The sequence below is a fragment of the Lepidochelys olivacea genome (assembly GCF_965140295.1).
Source record: "Lepidochelys olivacea isolate rLepOli2 genome assembly, chromosome: 4".
Classification (NCBI taxonomy): domain Eukaryota; kingdom Metazoa; phylum Chordata; order Testudines; family Cheloniidae; genus Lepidochelys; species Lepidochelys olivacea.
In genome coordinates, this window is record NC_140414.1 from 19,116,149 (window position 1) to 19,132,196 (window position 16,048).

The following is a 16,048-nucleotide window of genomic DNA, read 5'->3' on the forward strand; positions in this document are numbered from 1 at the left end:
TCTCAGCCCTGTATGGTAGGACTCACAATTCTACTTTAGAAATGGGGGGGAACATTTAAAAAAAAATCACAATACAGCTAAAAAATGCACTAAAACAGCATTTCTGAAACTATGGTACAGGTACCACTTGTGGTACATGGGCAATAGTGAAATGGCATGCAGGTTGATCTAAAGTACAATGTTAGACTAAGAACCCATTATAACTACACTGATTAAAATTGTAGAGGTAGCCAGGCCAAGTACTTTTGAGTTTTAAGATGTGACAAAGTAGGTCTTCAAGTCTGAGAACCACAGTTCTAAAAAAAAAAAAAAATTATGAAATATTCTTTTCTATAATCCATGTGGCATATACAGAACACATGATGGTGCGAAATAATGCTTCCATTTCTATCCTTGGAGGACCAGGGAAGTATTTCCCTGGCATGTTGATTACAAAGAAAGTGGCAACTCTCTGAAGCTGTTGTGTTTGCAATGTTACAGTAACTACCAAGGAAATGGGTTAGTGGGTTGGGGGCAGGTCATACAGTCAGAAGCATGCGATCAGCACTTAATTGGAATGAACTGATGTAACTTGCTCTTGGTATTGCCACACGAATAATTAATAGGATCATCCCAATCTCATAACAATAAAATATTTTATACCACTAGCCATAGATATCTAAATATTGGGCACCCAGAAATTAATTCCCACAAACTTCAGCTGACCATCTTTACCTTGGAACCTACTTTAAGAATAGAGGGGGTAGATTTTGAAATGTACAAATGAGAACTCGGTGCCCCACTCCAACTGAACGTCAATGGCATTTGGATTCCTAATTTTGTGCTTTTGAAAATATCAAGAGAGGTAAAAGTTACCAACAGGTGACCTTGGTGAAGACATATACATCTGAAAATGCCAGTTGCAGGTAGCACCCTGAAATTTGTTGCCAGATTACAGCCAGCTATACTCCATCTGAGCTTTGTAATACTATATGCCAGTTTTTGGGAGACATCTATTAACAATGAACTGCTTTATAAAGGAACATCTAATCAGAATACAGCTCTTTAGAGGTAAAAGGAAAATACTCTAATATAATATTAAATCCTGGTTATCTGTACCCATTATCTTGCATCTGTACTGCTCTACTAAGTGGAACGATTATCTTTGGACTAGAGCCAGAAAAGCTGGATTGATACCACAGTTCAAGACTTCAAGTCTGTCACTGGAATTTTCAAAGCCAGGTTCTGATCCTGAAAGGTATCTAGCATCTCCTGGAAGATATTAAGCAGCCTCTGCTAAATTGAGGGTGCTTGTCACCTCACCTGATCAGGCCCCAAGAAAATACTAAATCCCTTGTTCTGGTTAACAGAAGATATTTGCAACCCAAGCCATTACTGCACCAGGAAGACTTAAGACAAGCGTGTCTTAATGGATGGTTAGGAGTAAAAAAGCAAAAACAGTGTAAGACAGCTGGTTTTACTTGTACAGAAATCTACCAACCCCAGAGGCCCACATATCTCACCATCACCTGAGAACCACACAGTACTCAGGATGCTCACCAGTGTATACATTTTGAGCATGATTTGCAAAAGTTGATATTGCACTGCTTTTTAATAAAAAATACTATGTACAGCTAATCTTCAGTGAATTGCATGGACTTTGAGCTCCCCTAACTTACTTGTAAAAGCTACAAACAAGACCTCTCTTTATTCAGTCTCTGGAGAAGATATTACAAGATGTAGACTAGGATTTCCACAAAGTGGTTTTTCTGATTCTGTATCTTGAACCAAAATTAAACACTGAACTTTTGATGGAGAGGTGGTGGTGACCCAAACGAAATTTAAGGAACAAAGAGGTTTTGTTTTGCAATGATTCCTAAGGGCCTATGATTTTGCTCAAGAGTCTAGTACGCCATTCCCATTTGAAAATATTAAATGATATTCAAAGTAATGTGCCTATTAATTTATGTGTATTGCACATATAACTGTATTTTCAAGGTCTGGCTTTACTAGAGCTGTATATAAATCAATCAAACTGGACTGTCTGTGATGCAGGATCAGAGAACATCAAGGGCCCAATTCAAAGCCTGGTGGAGTCGATAGAAAAATTTCCATTGACATCAATGTGCTATGGATCATTCTCTGAAGTAACCATTTGAAAGTCAGTTTCAAAAAAATATAATTTTAAGTGGTGCTTTCCCCCTTCTTCCACTTAACATTTTAGGATTGTTTTAAGTCACATTTCTGAGTCACACAAATAATTAACCTGATCTTACTAGGTTCTTCTCTTCCTTCACTTTGGATTCAAAACCCTATGTTTCTCTAAAAAAGGGTATGTTTTAATCTGTGTAATGCACTATTTTAAAAAGGCAATCTATCCTTCCTAATGGATCGGTTTTCAGATTAAAATGTTTTTCCATCACTTTTTATGTTAATCCTTTCCAGTTATGCTAGCTATCCACATTAAACTGAAAAAGGAGAGAGAGACACACACTAATGCATTAACTAAAAGGAAGCATTTTCACATCAAAAATCACAATACAAGCCTTTTCTCCTACCACACTAAATGAAATCACTCTTGACTGAAATGAGAGATAGCACCGGAACTCAGCTTCTCCTCAAAAAGGTGTCAAAATCCATTTATGTGGACAAGTTGTAGTGGGGGACGTCTAGGTTGGATATTAGGAAAAACTATTTCACTAGGAGGGTGGTGAAGCACTGGGTTACCTAGTGAGGTGATGGAATCTCCATCCTTAGAGGTTTTTAAGGCCCGGCTTGACAAAGCCCTAGCTGGGATGATTTAGTTGGGCATTGGTCCTGCTTTGAGCAGGGGGTTGGACTAGATGATCTCCTGAAGTTTCTTCCAACCCTAATCTTCTAAGAGTCTAAGACTAAATATAAAATACACTGTCCAACAAAGGCCACAGAAGCTCTGAAAATGTTTTCCATCACATGGAAAACAGATGTGTTGTTTGAATCAGATTGTCCTTGCTTCCATAAATTAGATGAGTCCAACAATCATAACATATATTTCATATCGATCACCGTTAATATTCAGACAAAAGTAGGGAAGGGCGGTGGCCGATACTAATTTTTAAACTCTCTAAACAAAAAACGTGTGTGCAGCTATAGGGAAATCTTTATGCATAGCAATGTCATAGATCCTAGTGGGCCCTTTCCTGGACATGCATGAGGACTGCTGTGAGGAGAATCAAAGCCCCATGCTCTGGGTGTTTCAAGTTCCTGGCTCCTGAACAGAGGCTAGCCACTGCCCCAGTCTGAGCTCACTAGACTCTCAGCGAGCAGTCCTTCTATTTGGCATATCCCCATCCCAAGTGCTGGAACCCATTGGCCAGCTGCCTAGCACCTCTGGGTGCAGCACTGACCCTTCAGACTCTCCAGTACTTAAACATACCTGTCTCCCAGAAGTCCACCCCAAAGGTGCAAAGCTTCTGGATACAGGTTAACTGCCCACAGCAGTTGCGAGGCAGTCCATCCACCCACCCCAGTCTAACACCTTTATGCTCATTTATACTTAATCTTGCAAAGCACAAAATAAAATATCCTAACACACAATGTCCCTCACTAGCTCACCCATCACTTGGGAACCATGAGTGTGCCATCTAGAAGGTCACCAGGATCTTCTGCCTTCTCCCCTATCCTGCCCCTGCAGCCATCTCATCTTAATCTGACTCTCTTTCCCCAGTTTCCCCTGTGAATCACTTTATAGACTTCTGCTGGGGTCACCTGCTTCTTTTCTTCAGGCTTTTAGTAATTTTCCACTGCTCTCAGAACCCCTTCCTTTCAGACAAGAGGAGAAAATGTCTTCTCCCAGCTAGAGCAAACTGATTGCCCCGAGATCTTCTACTTTGAATAGGTGACTATTGAGTGCTGACCACTCACCATTGTCTATGGCCTGACAGAGGCATGACAACTCTGCTGACTGATGGGGAGTCCACATACATATAGGCTTTCCATAACAGTTTCATAAAATTATCCACAGTTCCAAAGTGGTGCACAGACAGACTCCCCAATTCATCCCAATGCCGTATTTCTGCAATTAGCCTACTTGCCTTGAAACAAGATTAATTTTCCCCTTTCATACTTGCTCTGATGATGTGTCACTTATGTATTAGAGAAATAAAGCGAAAGCACTTTAACTTAAAATCTTGCTACTAAATATTTTCCTATTACTACTGATGCCATCTGATCGGTCTTCAAAGTGAAATTCATTGCATAAGGCCCCATACACCTTTCACACCACAATTAGCCCCCAATTAAGGGGTATGTGACACACAGGACCATGTGCAGGCCATCAGCATTAAAGGGAATTTCAAACTCAGAAAACAGGCAATTTATAGCAGGGTCTAAATGTTGGTCAAGAGAACCGTTTTTATGCCTACTAAGGGCCCATTTCTGCCACCCTTATTCAATTCCCTTGCCAGGCATTTCATACATTCATTTCAATGGGGCTGCTCAGAGAGGCTTGAATCCAGAAAAGCATTTCAACACAGGCTTCCCTTTGAGCAAGAGCAGTCCCACTGAAATCAGCAGCAGACTCAGACTCATAGACATTAAGGCCAGAAGGGCCCATCGTCATCATCCAGTCTGACCTCCTGCATGCCACAGAACCTCACCCACCCACTCCTGCAATAGGCCCATAGCCACTGGCTGGGTTACTGAAGTCTCAAATCATGATTTAAAGATCTCAAGTTACAGAGAATCCACCATTTACTCTCGTCCAGACCAGCAAGAGACCTTTTCAGCTTGGGTCACGGAAAGGAGTGGGGGGAGAGGGAGGAGAACCTAGGGTATTTACAAATCTGACCTGGGGGAAAATTCCTTCCCAACTCCAATAGGGTTATATGCTTAAATTTAAGCTGATGCTTAAAACACTTTTCTGGATTGGGGGCTATGTGAGTAGTGCCAATAAGGATAAGTAAGGGTGGCAGAATTGAGCCCGTTTTATTTCAACATTATGAATAAAGCACTCTAGCACATTCAGCCAATTTGACTACTGTACTATACTTCCTTGACTTTCCCAACATAGTTTTGTTTATACAAGTGCTTACTGTGTGAAAATTCCATTTCCCTGATTTGTTTGGAGCCCCTATTTCAAGAACATTATACAGTTCATTTGACGGTATCGGGGAGGTATTGCTACTGTAGATCACATCATTTACAATTCATCCAGGATAGTCACACACCATCACCCATATAGATCATGAGCTGTTGCATAATACATATAATGCCGTTCTCAGGACACTATATACTCTATGTTTGTGCCATCAAGACTTCCAAATGAATGCCTTCATTAAGTATTGGAGAGCATGACTACATATCTTTGTTTCCTGCTATTATTGTTTCTGGCTAGAAACAGACAATCCCTGAGGATAGTCAGTATGACAGAGCTACTGTTCGAGAGTGGTGATAGCGGTCACAGCTGAGGACAGCAATTGTCCGAAATGGAACCTGTGTCAGTTTAATTTTATAACGAGCAAAATTCACAGCATTGTGGTTACAAAAACATCTATGTACCATGGGGTTTAAGTTAAATTTGTGTGTGTGAAATTTCTATTTCAAACACTTATTCATATGAATTCACATTTAGCTCACATGGGTTTTACCCAATCCCAGTGTACTGAGAGGTGATTCAATAGACTGAAACATTACTTGTCATTTGGCTGTTAAGCAAGCATTATACAAGTCCAACCTACACACAGAGACCAATTACATTTAGCAACCTCAGTGACTGACCCAGAATGCTTGGCTTTCAAGTATAAGGGTTTAAATAATGTAGCTGAAGAGTTAGTTTTATAGCTTCAGGTATAAAAAAAAGCAGATAACCAAAACTTTCTGATCAAGGTTAAATTCTAAGATTAGAAACACTGAGATGAGGAAACTCCAGAGATGATAAAAACTAAAATACACTAATGGTGAAAATGACTTTATTTAGGGTATTTAAATTCTATTTCTGTACCTACAATGAGAAACAATCAAAAGCTAAACATGTTATTGAAAATATACTAGTTAGGGCTCAGATCCATTTCTTTTGCCTAAAGGTTACACAGAAACATATAACGTTATCAGTATCATCCAAAATAATCTATTTGCCATTTTCTTCAAGAAGCAGTAGTGACCTAAACCAGAGGGGCAGAATACAAGGGTCAAAAACCATGGAAAAAGCCATCCAAATCAGTTGCACATACAAACAACTAGGATTTATGACTTAATACTGGCTCACTGCGCTAACATACAGAAAAATGTAAAACCTAAACTCTGGCACAAGTGGTAGGGACTGAATTTCAGTGGAGTCATATCAAATTTTAGTTAATTCATCAGATTAGTAGCAATAACCTGTAACCAATAAAAGGTTACACTCTGCACTGTACTCTCAGAGCCAGATTTCAGATAGTGGACTCCATATTTATAAGCACAGTTTTCCACCTAAGTCACTCACCATGTAGGTAAGGTGAATATCAAAGTCCTAGATTTGCAGGCAGGAGCTTTGATGTAAAAGTGACAAAGTGCACGTTCAAAACAGTCCCCAACTATGGAGCCCAATTTAGGCTAAACGGGAAAGGTGGTCCTTAATTAAATAAAGTAAAAAAATAGAAGAGAACAGAGGAAACTAGATGAGCTGCACTGATTTATAATGCAATGTAATTTGTTTCATAACCTATGGTTGGATCATAAACCGCTCCATTTTCCTTACCAGAACCCCAAAGGGAAATTAAATTCCACAGACTGACCCGCTAAATTGGGTTTAACTCCACCACAAAGACTTGGGTTCTTGAGGGTTGCAATGATCAACAAGTACATGATTTTACAAAAATGGAAGAGCAGGTTTATGCCCAGAATAGAGCGTGGCATGCAGACCTGTCTTAGTTAGCAGCCAAAGAATAAATAGCTCATTGCAGTAGACAGCAATTATATGAATCTGAAGAAATTCGGACCCTGTTTCTAGGTACATTTGGATAGAAAAGTTGAGCTAACTTAAAGAATGCCAGGCCTCCATACCTCTAAACGCCTCCCCTCCCATCCAGTACCCTCTTATCCTATTCATATAGGTCTTCTCCCATTGTATTACTGTTACCCCCAGCCTAACATGTTACGTTTACGCAGTATTGTCTGGTTTGTATTGTCTGCTCTTGCAATTTTATAACTTGTCAAAGCTGCACAATTCCATAATTCTACTGGAGATCCCATGAAGCACGCAGTATTTGAAAACTTATACAAGCTGTAAATCATTTACCTTTCTGTACCTTACATTGTCTGCTTCTTTATGAAACTCAATAAAGAATTAATCACACACAAAAAAGTCAGACTGTACCTCAAGATAGTCAGATTGTTTTGGGGAAGAAGGGCACTATATAAAGCTTCAAGACAACATTTTAAAATCTCAGAATATTTTAAATTAGAACATTTTATTAAGGCAACAACTATATTAGAATTGAATGAAATTATAATTATGATAAATGGCAGAAGTAAAGGGATTTTAGTAATCCGCAGTCTTAAATCTGTATTTCCAGGAGTCACAATCCATCATCCAGATGCGATATTCATGGATTAGGATTTTTTGATGTCAGGACAATTAAGAATTACTTAAAGTATGAGGTGCTCTAGAGTTTATTGACAAACATTTTAAATTGTAACAAAGCAGAAATCCAAATCTGCTCACACTTCTAAACTTTTTTTTTTTTTTTTTTTTTTTAAGTATTCTGGGAGTGAAATAACAAGTAGCTTATCTCACAGTTGCATATGCCTGCAATCATAAGTGAAATAAGCATAGCAATCTTTGATTTGTTCCTAACTCTAAGTCATAAGAATGGCCATACTGAGTCAGACAAATGGTCCATCCAGCCCAGTATCCTGTCTTCTGACAGTGGCCAATGCCACGTGCCCCAGAGGGAATGAACAGAAGAGGCAATCATCAAGTGATCCATCCCCTGTCATCCACTGATTTACAAAATAAAATTACAAAAGAAAGAAAGGGCTAGTTTAAGGCCTGATCCAAAACTCACTGAAGTTGATAGGGAGTCTCTTATTGGCATCAGTGGCGTTTGGGTCAGGCCTATAGTGAGTGTTAGTCTCACAATCCAAAGGACAGTGGCCTATGTAGGTCCCAGGAATGCAGGAATCTGTGCAGCAGTTTGAAGTGTAAACTTTACATTTGTCTGCAGCATAGCTAGCCAGGTGCACCTGAATGGAAGACTCTGGTTTCCAGCAAACAAATACACCCTGAAAGCATGAAGAAGGATGTTTTCTGGTTTTATAGAGAAGTTAATCAAAATACATAACATGGTTTGATTGTTAAGACATGTATTGAAAATGTTTTAAAAGTTTCATCTTTCAAGCATAATCTCACACATTACGTATTAATTGCCATAGATGTACATGGTGCTTTGCAGACATTTGAAAGAGAAGCTTTTGAGGACAGGTTATCTAACTCAGAATAGTAACAAATATATACATCTTGCCATCAGAGACTGTTTTAACCTGAAATTTACATGGTAAGCATTTACAACACTGAATGTAACAAAAATCCTGCAAAAATTAGGTTACATTTTCAGAACAAAGTAATGATGTTCAGTGCTCAGGGGCCAGATATTCAGAAAGTGTGGAGCATTCACCTCTGGAAAAATCAATTTTACAGTATCTCAGGATAGGCACCTAGAAATTGAGATCCCCTAGACACTTCTAAAATGTTAGGGTCTTATTTGTGAACTGAAAACTCAGTATGGTGATTGGTGCCCCACTGAAGATTGTTCAGTTTCTTTTTCTAATTTCTCAAACAGCTTTTATTATCTGAGTAGAAACATAAAAAGATGAGGGAAGACAAAAAAAAGATTAGATGGATAGATGGGGAATAAAGGTTACAAATAGTTAACTTACTTAGTGGCACTGCACACATCTTATTCATTTATTTTAAACTTATTTAACATATCCCTAATCCTCACCTATCAGCCAGTACTGGAATTGCTGAGGTGTTTCAAGTCAATATTTAGATGAATGGTCCAGATAAATAGGATACAATAAGAACATAAGAATGGCCATTCTGGGTCAGACCAAAGGTCCATCCAGACCAGTATCCTGTCTTCCCACAGTGGCCAGCCAATGCCAGGTTCACTCCCTCTGGGGCACCTAACAGGTAACGATCAAGTGATCTCTCTCCTGCCATCTATCTCCACCCTCTGACAAACAGAGGCTAGGGACACCATTCCTTATCCTTCCTGGCTAATAACAATTAATGGACTTAACCTCCATGAATTTATCTAGTTCTCTTTTACACTCTGTTGTAGTCCTAACCTTCACACCAGGTATAGTGCACACAAGTATTGTGCACTTCTTAGACCCTTACTTTTGCAAATAATAAAATTCACCCGTTGTTGAAAGGAAGAACACCCAGTTAGGTATGATGCACATGTATAATTAAAAAATAAAATAATCCCTAAAGCCTTTCAAAACAACAATAATTTTATTATTTTACAATAGAGTAAGCAAGGTATTTGGTTTTTAAAATGAGTACTTAGTTTTCACGTACAGCAATTTACCGATATGAACATACAATGCATTCTCAGCACCTACACTGACCCAGAGATGCATCTTTGAACTAAAAGGTCTGTATACTAAGCCTTGACAGACCATGATTCTTCCTTTGAAGCCATCATACAATACTGAGTAAATAAGTTCTAAAGAGTTCAAGATACATATTTATATGCTAGCAAATAATTAAGAGGAAAGAGCACAGTACAGATTCATCTGAATAGTACAAAGCTCTAACTTCTTATTTACAGCTTTATTATTATTAAACCAACTGCTATCAGCAGACTCAGCACTGTGCTAACAAGAAGAAGAAGGAATGCCCCTGTCCCAAGGAAACTGAAATCTAAAGCAAATACAGATAAGACAAAGGATAGATCAGAGGAAGGTTCAGGGTGAAAACCTGGCCTCACTGAACCCAATGACAAAACTCCCATTGACTTCAATAGGGTCAGGATTTCACTCAATCTTTACACCAGTGGTGCAGATTTCTATTTTGTTATCAAGCCACTCAGGAATAGGACAAGTTTAAGAGAGGGATTTCTCTTCTCCCCACCCTAGTTTTCTTTATTACAGAAGAGTGTGTATTTTTTTAAAAAAAATAGAAGAGGCAGATGTGGTTCCCCATCACACTTTTGTATCCAAAACCAAGATTAGTATAGTGACATGAGGTAATCCAGACATTCTACTTCTATCAATGTTAAATCTAAAGTTCCATGGCTGTGTGGATTTCACACTTTTCAAGTTTTCTGCACAAATTTTAAGCCACACAGCAGCTGATGATTGCTCTTGACACAGAATAGTAAGATGGACCTGATCCTGGCAATTACAAGAACACTGAATCAGGCTACAAGAGTCCAGATTCTGAAGCTAATATACAAAGAAAAATACCTCAAAGCCAGGCCACCAGAGTAGGGAAAGGATCTAGCCATCTGTTATAATTAAGCCACCATAATCTGTGATGCACAGTGACAGACTGGAAGGAATAAGGCCATAGAAAAGGCATCGGGGCTACTGATTTTCAACAAAGTATCTTCAGAGGGGCACATAACCCAAACTCCAAAATGGAGGGGCATTTGCATCATATCTCCCCTCCTATCCCTGGTCACATTCAAAACCGCAACAGATGGGCAAAGTGCATGCTGTAGTTTGATACAACTGACTTAGTTTGCTTGATAATTACAAATCCTTTTACCTATGCAACTGTGACAAAAAGGCTTAAGATTCAGTCAAAGAAGCATCAATCTGCACTAACTGAATGGCACATAAAAAACTGCAGAGATCATTAATGAAAGTGAGTACAGATGCAAATATTCTTATTAAAGCCAGCTTCCTGAGAAAATAGCTAGTCCAGCAAGTCATTGTCTACAAAAGAAATATTTTGTACTTACTAACAGGCAGGTAGTAAATCTTAGTCTAAATGACTTATTTTATCTATTAAGAATAGCTGCCTGATAGTCATTCTACTATTTCAGAAAAAAGTTATGTCTTTTTATTCTTAAGAAAACCAGTTTTCCATTCATAAAACTAACAAAAAACCCTATATCCATTATTATCTAAAACCCTATATGCATTAATATGACATATCCTATATGTCATATTAATGCATCTTCAAATTCTTATTGCAGCCAGGGACCCCTTGAGATGAAAACGTAACCTGCGTTCACTGAAAGAAACTTCTCATACTTGAGTATGGCGCCCTCATTGACAGGCAGGCAAATCAGAGAACAACAACATGATTTACAAATGAACACATTTTCAACTCTTAAGAGACATTTTCCTTTAAATGTGCACTTTGTGCATAAATCTCCTCTTTAGTTATCAGTGCAAGGTATCAGCAGTTTTACTATTTGCCATACATGGACAGACAGTAAGATTATCAGAATGTATTTGGAAGGTTCCCCCTACTGTATTTCTTTTAAAACCCAATTACTTAAAATGCCCTCCAGCTGATACAAAACTAACAAGACAGGATGTTTAATGCATCACCCCTTGGGAAAAAAGAAAAAAAAGCAATACATCCCGATGCTCTCCTTGCACCACATTTTCAACTTATGATACTAACAACGTATCAGGCAGTCAGCTCCACCAACTCTTTTAGAGAGTGGAAATTCACACATAATGAAAGTGGCGGAGATCAGGGGGAAAAAAATTGTTTTTCTTTGAAGTGAAATAAAAATCTGTTACTGTTTCATGTTTTCAGTCTGAAAAAAATAGAAGGAACAAGAAACAAGGCACCACTTGAATCTCAGGGTTGTACTGCCATCCACAAACAGCCTAGAGCCATATCCTTTAATGTCAGCAAAAGCCTGGACATGATGTGGAGCCTTTCCATTTCTGTGATTCCACAACAAAACCACAGAAGTCACTGTGAAAGACACTGCACTTACTTCTGCACTGAAATACATGCAAGATATTGAAAGAGACGGACCACAGCAAATGAACAAGTCCCTTAACCCGCAGTGCAAAATATATAAAACCACACAATTCCATTTAAGATTCTGCATCTAAATGGGAACTAAAGGTAATTACAACTAAGCTATTTCTAGTAGAGAGACTCTTACCTCTTTTATATGCAGATAACTTCTGGTTTCCAAACAAAATAAGAACTGGATATATTTGCACAAGATAGCAGGTTAGCAAGAAGCAAAATTCTCTCCCACACAAAATGCTTGGCTCTTTAACATTTTGCTAAATTCATCAAGCCAACTTTAACTATGGGAAAAATAGGCATAACTGGAACAATTAAGTCACTAAGGGTATGTCTACACTACCCACCAGATCGGCGGGCAGCAATCGATCCAGCGGGGATCAATTTATCGCGTCTAGTCTAGATGCGATAAATCGACCCCCGAGCGCTCTCCTGTCGACTCCTGTACTCCAGCTCCGCGAGAGGCGCAGGCAGAGTCGACGGGGGAGTGGCAGCAGTCGACTCACCACAGTGAAGACACCACAGTAAATCGATCTAAGTACATTAATTTCAGCTATGTTATTCACGTAACTGAAGTTGCGTAACTTAGATCGATCCTCCCCAGTGTAGACCAGGGCTACATAGTAAGCATGTTGTAAGCATGAAGTAGCTTTTAGATACCAAGCAAACTGTACATCTCAGTCTCTTATTTCTAAGAGTCTGTACTCTGTGGAATATGTCTTAACACAAATCCAGTGAAGCTACTACCAGTGTGCCTTAGGATCACCGCAAATACCTAGACACATGAGAGGTCCCCTCCAAGTTAATGGAACTAGGTCTATGAGTAAAGTTACTCAGTTCATAAGTGTCTGCAATATCAGGTCTTCGGTGCTTAAGGGCACAATCCTCTAGAGGTGCTGAGCACCCTGAACTGCCACTGACTTCAGTGAAAGCTGAACATCCTTGTCACTTTTCAGGGGTGGTAAGTACCTTCCTTAAAGCATCAAGCCTGATATGTTCCATATTTTTTTAAACAAAGTTGCCATGAAGCTCTAAGGACATTTATTATGAAATACTATAAAAAATGTTAAATACTGGTGCTAAAAGAATGCCCTCCTAACAAAGGAAACATAGAATAATCCTTAATGTTGCAGCAGAAAACAAGATTATGAGAACGAAAGGATGATTTAACATTCATTTCCATGTCTGTTCTTTACTGAGAGTGGAACACCTGAGGACAAAAATTCTTAGCAGGAAGTTCAAGAAAGAAAGGAGAGAGAAGACTGGACAAGAAACATTGCTCAGCTAGTTTATGGCAGTGGAATATTCCCATTTAGCAAAATGCCAGATGAGATACTAAGAACATTTAAAGAAATACGATTTGCCTGAAATGGTTCTTGCTGACAGTTTAATTAGTAAGCTTTACTGATTTATCAGAAGTTTCCAAATAATAGCTCTTTAAAAATTGTCAGGTATCAACTGGTAAACACCAGAGAGGTGTGTCTGAAGTGGGAAAAAAAATTCAATGTCATTTTTTACACAGATGTTTTAAAAAAAATTTCCTCAAGTTTCTATCCAATGTAAAAAGTCAGACTTAGCAGTATGCATTTCCCATTTTAGGCCCAATCCAGCACTCTTTGCCAGTGCAAGACAGCTACTTTCAGTTAAACTTACCACAGAAAAAGAGATTGCATCTGCAGTTCTCAGAGGGGCAAGCCTGTGGTTTCCTTCATGCAAGTAAAATCCTGCATTCATCAGAGATATGCCAAATTGAATGCTACTAGAAGAATTGCTTTAACCACTGTGGAAAGCGATATAAAATAACTGTACACACGCATGAGACCAGAGCCCCAGTTCCCACAAAGCGAGTTGTGCCAACGGACCCTTTCGCTCTTTTAGAGCCCCACTGACTTCAACAGCTGAGTCTGCATGGCCATTAGGGTCCGGGGACGCACATCAGGGTGCAGGATCTGGGCCACAACTTGTATACCTCAGTAATATACACATAAGTTGTGTGCGCATACACACATGCACGCACACATAGCCAGTTGCACGCCAAGTCTCGCGCACACATTCTTGTGCAAGAGATGCATTTGCTCTCGGACACATCAGCGCCTGTACTTATTTTCGAACATGCAAACGCCCGGCGTGCAGCAAAACACATGAAAAATGCACGTGTTAAGTTCTTTCCTCCTTTTGTCCGAGCTTTGCCCCAGCCGGGACCCGCACGGCTCTGGGGCGCACGCTGCCGGGAGTGGATCCAGGAGACGAACCCCCCCCCACCCAGTGTGTGTGTGTGTGTCAGACGCAGGGGCCACGCGGCTCTCCCGCACGCATCCAGCCCCTGCCCGGTAATTCCCAGCAAAGGCAGGCAAAGAAGGAACCGGGGCGGGGCGCGGCGGGGGCGGTTTCCCCCGGCTGCACAGACCCGGCTCACCGCGGGCGCCGTCCCCCGCAGGCGGAGCCCCTCGCACCGGGACCCCGCCGCTGCAGGGGCGGGAAACCCGCGCGGGGGGGGGGGGGAAGGGGAGGAAGCGCCGCCCGGAGCCCACCTGCCCCCTGCCCTGTCCCGGCCAGCGCTCACCTCCGCGGCTCCGTCCTCCGCCGCTCCTCCAGGGTGGCGGCGGGCCGGGCCGGGCCGGGGGCGGCTGCCCACGCGGGAGCCGCAGCTCCGCCGGCGGCAGCCGAGAGCCGGGGCGGAGAGCGGGGCGCTCCGCTGGGCAGCCCGCGGGCCGGGAGAAGGGCGAGCCGGCGTCCGAGCGCCGCGCTGCAGCACTGCCCAGCCGCGCCCGCCTCCCCGCTCCCGTTTTAAAGCCGAGAGTGGCCGCGGGCCGTCCCCTTCCCCGCGTGCCATCGCAGCCGCGCGGCGTCACCGGGCCCCGGGCGGGCCAGGGCGGAGTCTGGGTGCCTCGGGCTCCTGGTGTTCCAGGCTCACTCACTTGCCCGCCGCTCTCCCGGGCGCGGCTCCGGCTCCGGCTCCGGCCGGCCGGGGATCAAGTGCGCCGGCCGCCGTCTGCTCCCTTCCTGGGGAAGGGCCAACAGAGGCGGGCGGGACCGGGGGTCCGGTTTGCAGGAGCAGCAGCGCCTCGGACCTTTTTCTCCCCCCGGAGACACATTTACCTCCCCCGGGGAGGGGCCCCTGCAGCTGGAGTCGGAGCACGTTAAGTTCATCCAATTGCATGTCAGCCTGGTGACGACAAGAGACGAGAGTCACACACTTTGCTGGCTGAAGTGAAGTGACCAAACCACAGCCTTGCAAAACAGAGGGGAGAGACATGCCTCTCGTCCTGGCATGCGGAAAGGTGGGATCTAAGACACTGCACAACCGCGGGGGCTTTGTTCACCCCCCCCATGGGAAATTATCCAGAATGGAAAAAGTTTCCTGCTAAATCAAGCGCCTACAGAAAAGAAACAACGAACAAAACGTGGAAGCTGCTGCCCCATGTTCTAAAGCTACTAAACCCTACAAGCCATGCCATTCCCAAGGGACTAAGTGCTACCTCTGGTGAGACCATTCAACAGCGGTCACAATAAAGCGTGCGGGGGGGGGGGGGAGGGCGTTGACACCTTTCATATTTTATAACGTTGGACAAAAGTGTGACATCCCCTAACACAGGCAGATTTCCCCCCCCCCCTTACATAAAATTCTGAATATGAAACCCTGCAGGCTAGTATTGCACAAGAACACGGGGAAAAATGCAAATCTGTCTCCTGCTCCTCCCCTTCACAAATCTGGGGAGGTGTCAACCCTATTGAGAAGGTGGGGTGGTCGTGAGGGTGCATCTTGCTTGGAAAGTTCTGAAGAGTTCTCCAGGAGGGACTGTACAGGGTGAACGTGGAAAGGACAGGAAGCTAACACTCCCCCTCGGGCAGCATTTTATTGAGAGTACAGGATACTGGTGCAGAATTAATTTTTTTCATCATTTTTTAATTATGGTAATTAAACATCTAGATTAGTGACAGGTTTTTTTAAAAAACTTGGTTTTCAGGAACCCACGCAATGGTTTAGTGAAAGATGACAAGATACAGGGAAGGCAAGTGAAAGGTACGTTACTGAGATAAGCAAAAATCAAAAAGAGGTTCAAGGTCTAGCCTCAAGGGCTGCTGACCCCAGCA

At 41.8% G+C, this 16,048-nt stretch overlaps 1 protein-coding gene across 7 annotated transcripts in view; it reads right to left on the reverse strand.

Moving 5' to 3' along the window:
* The window catches only part of SLC4A4 (solute carrier family 4 member 4), a 260,588-nt gene extending 245,546 nt beyond the window's left edge, over positions 1–15,042 (reverse strand). For 3 of the 7 annotated variants that reach the window (XM_084625779.1, XM_084625778.1, XM_084625780.1), the window contains exon 1: positions 14,872–15,040. The gene's annotated coding sequence lies outside the window, so the exon portion shown is untranslated. Of the gene's footprint in view, positions 1–14,516; positions 14,711–14,871 lie in introns of those variants that run through there. The other 4 variants (XM_084625783.1, XM_084625782.1, XM_084625777.1 and 1 more) reach the window with 3 other exon arrangements.
* Positions 15,043–16,048: the final 1,006 nt, after the last annotated feature.